The sequence below is a fragment of the Amphimedon queenslandica genome, unplaced genomic scaffold, assembly GCF_000090795.2.
Source record: "Amphimedon queenslandica unplaced genomic scaffold, v1.1 AMPQUscaffold_10214_Cont17363, whole genome shotgun sequence".
NCBI lineage: Eukaryota > Metazoa > Porifera > Demospongiae > Haplosclerida > Niphatidae > Amphimedon > Amphimedon queenslandica.
The window spans coordinates 1-5,713 of NW_003549515.1; the positions used below are offsets into that span (position 1 = coordinate 1).

The 5,713-nt window shown below is 35.6% G+C and overlaps 1 long non-coding RNA gene across 1 annotated transcript; it reads right to left on the minus strand.

The window, feature by feature from the left end:
- Window positions 1-2,954: 2,954 nt before the first annotated feature.
- Window positions 2,955-3,995, minus strand: LOC109590321 (uncharacterized). The gene is made up of 3 exons (XR_002189260.1): window positions 3,419-3,995; window positions 3,225-3,376; window positions 2,955-3,176 (listed from the first exon to the last, which is right to left on the minus strand). It is a non-coding gene; the product is annotated as an uncharacterized LOC109590321 (long non-coding RNA).
- Between the last annotated feature and the right edge of the window lie 1,718 nt (window positions 3,996-5,713).

Sequence of the window (5,713 nt, forward strand, 5' to 3'; positions counted from 1 at the left end):
AAAAAGCAACAAAAATCATTACAGGCTGCAAATTGATCTATAATTATTACAATACACAACATAAGCATACATATTTCCATATTAGATCATTACAACTAAGATTACAGTAAATTAAAAATTGCCGTAAATCAAAATGGTGCAGTGAAATTAAAAAGTAAAAATAGTGAAGCATCTTTGTCACTGCTAATAGCAGCAACAGCGTCACTGAGACAAATACTAGAGTCTGAGGCAGGATCTAATTCACTAGAGGCACCATCTGACTCCCTACCAACATGAATGCAAACTCAGAAATATGAAAACGTTAATCTAAATCAAGATTGTCATTTTGCCAGTAGCGCTCTTCCACTTTATCCCTCACATGCTTGACCAAGTCAGCCCATTGTTCCTTAGTTACCACCTCAAAACCCTTCTCTGCATAACTTTAGCCTCAGCAAGGTTGAACTTGCAGGTGTTTGCCTTTATGTGGCCCTTCACCTGCACCCACGCCAATTCAAATGGATTAAGTGTGCAGTGGGCCACAGGCAGACGAACAATCTCGTGTCCAGCCATAAGAGCCATTTCATCAACAACATACTTAGTATTAGTGATGGCCATTTTTCTGGCTGCGTCCTGTACGATTAATAAAAGTTGTGACTTAGTTCAATCATCATAAAAAACCTCTACATCATAATACACTAGCCACACAATCATAGATTTAATCCAACTTTTCTTAGGCATCTCTTTCATTCCTTGCATGATATGAGGCATTATTTAAAATAAGACTATCAGGAGGAACATTTGGGAGCAGCCTATCTCTATGCCACTCCTTAAAATGCTCTCCAGTCATTTTGTAGCATGGTAATCCCGTGTTTTTCTTGAATTGGATAATGAGAGTGGTGTTGGAAATCCAATCAATCTCACCTCCCATTCCAAGAATAATTAGACGCTTGCCTTTACTGGATTGGCATCTCTTAAGTACACCATGTTGCAGTATCGTTTTCTACCCAGGCCAAATCTTTGCCATCATAGGCATTGGCCCAGGTTTAATATAAGACGACTACTGGTTTAACATCAACTCTATTTTGCTTCATCTTGTGAAGGTAAGTTTTGCTCTGCTGAACTATGTGTGGCTGCTCCTCATAGTACCATCTGTTGTCAACCTTCTTACAGTAAAAACCTATGTGTTTCATGAGTCGATATAGTTGTGTCCTCCGTCCATTAAAATGCCTTTGTCTCGTAGTGTCTTTAGTAATTTTGTACTTGTCACGCGTTTTTTCTTCTTGTAAAACTCGTACACTTGAAGTCAAATCATCTAATAGTCAAAGGTGTCTGTTGTAACTGTACATCTTGATTGTTTGTAGCGTTGCTGCAGTGATGGTACAGCAAAAAAAGTGTGTTGCTGTGTTGTAGTCTGTTGCAGTTCATCTCGTTCTAAAAATAATGTATACTCGTGATTCCTACTTCTAAAATTAATTTAATAAAAGGAGTGACCTATAGTGACATTTACTATGCATATTAATACAATTTCATATATTTATGCTGTTCTAAATAGTAAAAAAGATAATGCTGACTTGTTGCATCTGCTGTCCTCTTAAATGGTCCATCTGATCGTCCTTTCTTATATAATTTATTGAAATAGTCATAACTGTTACATAAAATAGTCTTGGCTTGTCCTTTTAGTTGAATACTTTGTCCTGTCTTGTGTTTAATTGCCATCTAGTTGGTGTTGTTTCATAGTATCTAAAATTGCTTCATGTGTAGTCTCGTGCCCCACTGGTCATAAGACTCCTTCAATTATTGCTTGACTGCTTCATCATTTAGTGTTGTGGTTTTTAGTATCTTTACTCTCTGTGCCCACGTGGTCACACATTTAGGTGGCTTTTAATGGCGTAAGTGCTCGTTAAATGGCTTTCTTCTTTGATTTCTCTCTTGCCTTTTACGAGTTCAAATGTAGTACCATGATACATAGAAATACAAAGTCAGTTTGAGCCTAGTATAAATCAGCTACAAAGGTAAAATTTTCAGTTAACGTATGTTATATTCAAATTTAAATTTGGGTTGGGCAGCAATACAGTACTACCTGCAAGTGTACTGTGGCACACCCTAGTATATGTATGAATTTAATAGAAATTGATAGATACCTTATTATTATTAAATATAATTTCATACAAGAGACAGAAATTGGTGATCTACTTTACAGTTGCATGTACATGTAGAAAAGGGGCTGATTTTAATCATTAATGGATTTTCACTGTGGCTTTGCAGCATATGGAGCATTTATTTTTATAATACAAAGTGTAGACTCTACATAGTGGATACTTTAGTACAAGAAAGTTGCCCTGCTATACAGATGTGTTTTTAGTGTGGAGGTCGTTTACTGTAAGAAATGATATTGGTACATTAGGTGCTGTCAATTAAATGCAGATCTACATGCACTAGCCTAAAAAACCATTCATTAATAGAATTAAGCAAAATCAACCACAAGCTCAAGGTATAACATATGTGAGCTAACTAATCTAAATCCAAAATTTCAAACGCCACTTGCTGGTGTACCTGAATCATACGATACTGCATGGCGGAAAAATTGTCAAGGCCTAAAAATTTTATGGATCCGTTCAAAAATGGATTTTGTGGCTTAAATTTTCGTGGTTCTTTTTGGCCATCTTGAATTAACTTTTGCAGATTCTGTTTTCGTGGATTTTGAAAAATTGTAAAATGCACAAAAAATTTTGTTTCACAAAAATTTTCCACTATAAGGTAATATGTAGTTAACTAGCAAATACATGTTGTGGAGCAAAAAATAAGATAGTGAACACAAATGAATAGAATTCATTGCCCACATACTGTCACTTGTGTAGTATAATAGCACATAAAACCAAAGGATAGCTCATTAGAGATCAAAATGATAAATAAGAGCCAGCAATTTGGCCCAATCATAAGGCTAAACAACATTTTTTTTCATAACAATGGTATAGAAGGTAACAGTCACTCAATTAATCATATTTATAATCATAATTAATGCAAGGAAAATCTGTCAGTGTTCAGTAATTTTCAAACATGATGTTAGTAAAATACATTGCTTTACATAAAACTTTCAATGTGTTGGCACTCAGCCAATCTATAATCCTTGAAACTTTAATACCACTTTCAACTTTGCCCTTCCTGGTTGAGGTTGTGCTAGCATAACAAGGCAAGATCTAAAACAAATAATTCATTACAGTACACTAAATCTGAAAATGATTTACCTGGGTTCCTTCAATAAATAAGCCTAGCTAGTAATTGTTAACAGACAGAGTCATCCGAAAAATCTTTGATTACAATGCCCAGCATGTAAAATAATAACTAGCCGTCATCACTATGCTGCGGCTCACCATTGAGATACTCTATCATTACCTTACTTTATACGCAAAAATGCATGTGTAAGAAGAAAAAATCATACTTCAGCAGTAACCAAAGTGAACCTTTTACAGTTGAATACCAAGACATCAGAAACACCCTAAAGGAAGAATAAACAATTGCAAACACAGGGACAATCAATTCAATGCAAGTACAACCTGGTTTTCTGTACATGGTACAACTGGATGACCCAGTATTTGTCCATCTATGAAGAGACATAATTAAATCAACTCTTGAAAAAGCACCTGTAATAGGCTTTAACAAGACTCACAGCATGGCACACTACAAGGGCAGAAGCACAAGGCAAAATTAATGGCAAAAAATAGCACAAAGGTAAATTCTTGGCTTCCATATAGGAACAAGTAAATAAAGACCATTTAAAATGGAAAAGCAGCAGGATTGAATGGAAAGAAACAAGAGGGCACTTGCAAACTGGTGTGGGAAGAAATCCTACACCACTGCATGCATTGAACCTGCAAAATTCATTCGCTTGCACATACTGAGCAACGTAAAGGCCAAGCTTAGGAAAGACTTTTCATGCAGTGTTGTAGGATTTCTTCTCATACATGTTTGCAAGTACTCTCTTGTTTCTGTACTTTTTCCCCATTCAATCCTACTACTTTTCAATTTTAAATGTTTTTTATTTCCTTGTTTTGATTCTTTTTTCTTGAATTAATAAATGAAATTCCATTATGATGGTGTGGTCAGGTAAATTGTATTCATGATATTAGTGACTATTCTATTATGCCTGACTGTACTTTCTTTGATGTTATGTTTTTTCCGTTACTATGTTACTACTAACACTATTGCAACCACTGCTGATAAAATATATTGAAAACCAGCTCTTAAATTTAAATATTTGTCTGCTGTTTTAATTGTGGAAGTCACTTTAGTTGTTATACCAGAATCCTGCCTGATATCTCATCTTCATTAGCAGTGTGTTTACGGCTTTCTTCACATCATATTCCTAAATTTTGTCATAGTTCCAATACTTTTACCAAGAGTAAATGATAGTTTAAGAGAGTGTCGAACTGCATTATGCTAGCTGAAATATGACCGCGTAGAGCTAAGTCACATGAGACCTGAAGCGTGATTGTACTCACTAAAAGCACATGTAGAAGTTTGCATAAGGAACAGTGGACAACACTTGAAGTACAGCTACAGCAGAGACTCCAAAACGGCCAGTAAACCTTGTTGAGCAAACTAGGCAGCCATTTTATTCTTCTCAGCCACACCTAGTATGCGGGAATGCCCACAAGATGTGCAAGAAAGTTCTACACGGTCATATTCCAGCTAGCATAGTGCAGTTCGACACTCTCTCTAACTATCATCTACTCTTGCTTGAGCTTCATAAATGAATTACTTTCACACCATAGCCTTTTTCACTACCTTTTTTACCATATCCTCAATTTGCTTTGGTTACTGACACATAGAACAGGTTGTTTATTATCTTGTCGCATGCATTGACGTCACTTTTATGGTCAGTTTTGATGTCACTTACTGTAGCTATCTACACATTCAACTAGTCAAGGTTTTCAAATTCATATAGGCAAGCTGTATCTTTTCTTCCATAGCCTATTGGCAATGCCTCTCTTGGAAGACCTAACATATGAGGCTCCAATAGATTTGTACTGCTGATGTTTCAATAGCTTTTAAGATATCCAGGCATATTTCTTTCTATACTTATTCTTGAACTCAACACTAAACCATTGCATGGAACTCGATATTTCTCAACTTTTTCAATTAAATCTTATGTGACTTGAATGTTCAAAGTTATTTTGGATCTTCACTGATACCATAAAAACTTTATGAGTCAGTCATTTGATGAAGAAAGTTCAGGTGGACTATCACATTCCACTATTTTATTTTAATCAATATAAAAGTGGTTTACTACCAAACTCAAGCGAATTAGTATTTCATAAACTTCTTTTACTGGCAACAGTTGCCAGCATCACAAAAAAAGTTAAATCCAATTCATACAATGGTGTTGGCAAAATTGTACAAATGCAAAGACTATTCCCATTAAATTGTGCAACAATTCCGCAACTGTTGTACAACAACTGCCATAAGGGAATAAGCCTTCTTGTATATTTGACTGCAGGATAAGGTAACTACCTACGTTTGACAAATTGGAATTCAATTAGCGAAGAAATGATTATGTGTCCCCCATGGGCATGTTTTACCCACAGGGTTACATGCCGTGCCATTGCTTCAGCTGTTAATGGTGCTATTTGATTGTTGACTCTGGTAAAAATAGTAATAATTATGGCTCATTTTGAAAACTAGAGAAACCACTAAGTACCATTTTAGCTTTTGCGATGGTCTCCATTTCTTTGAC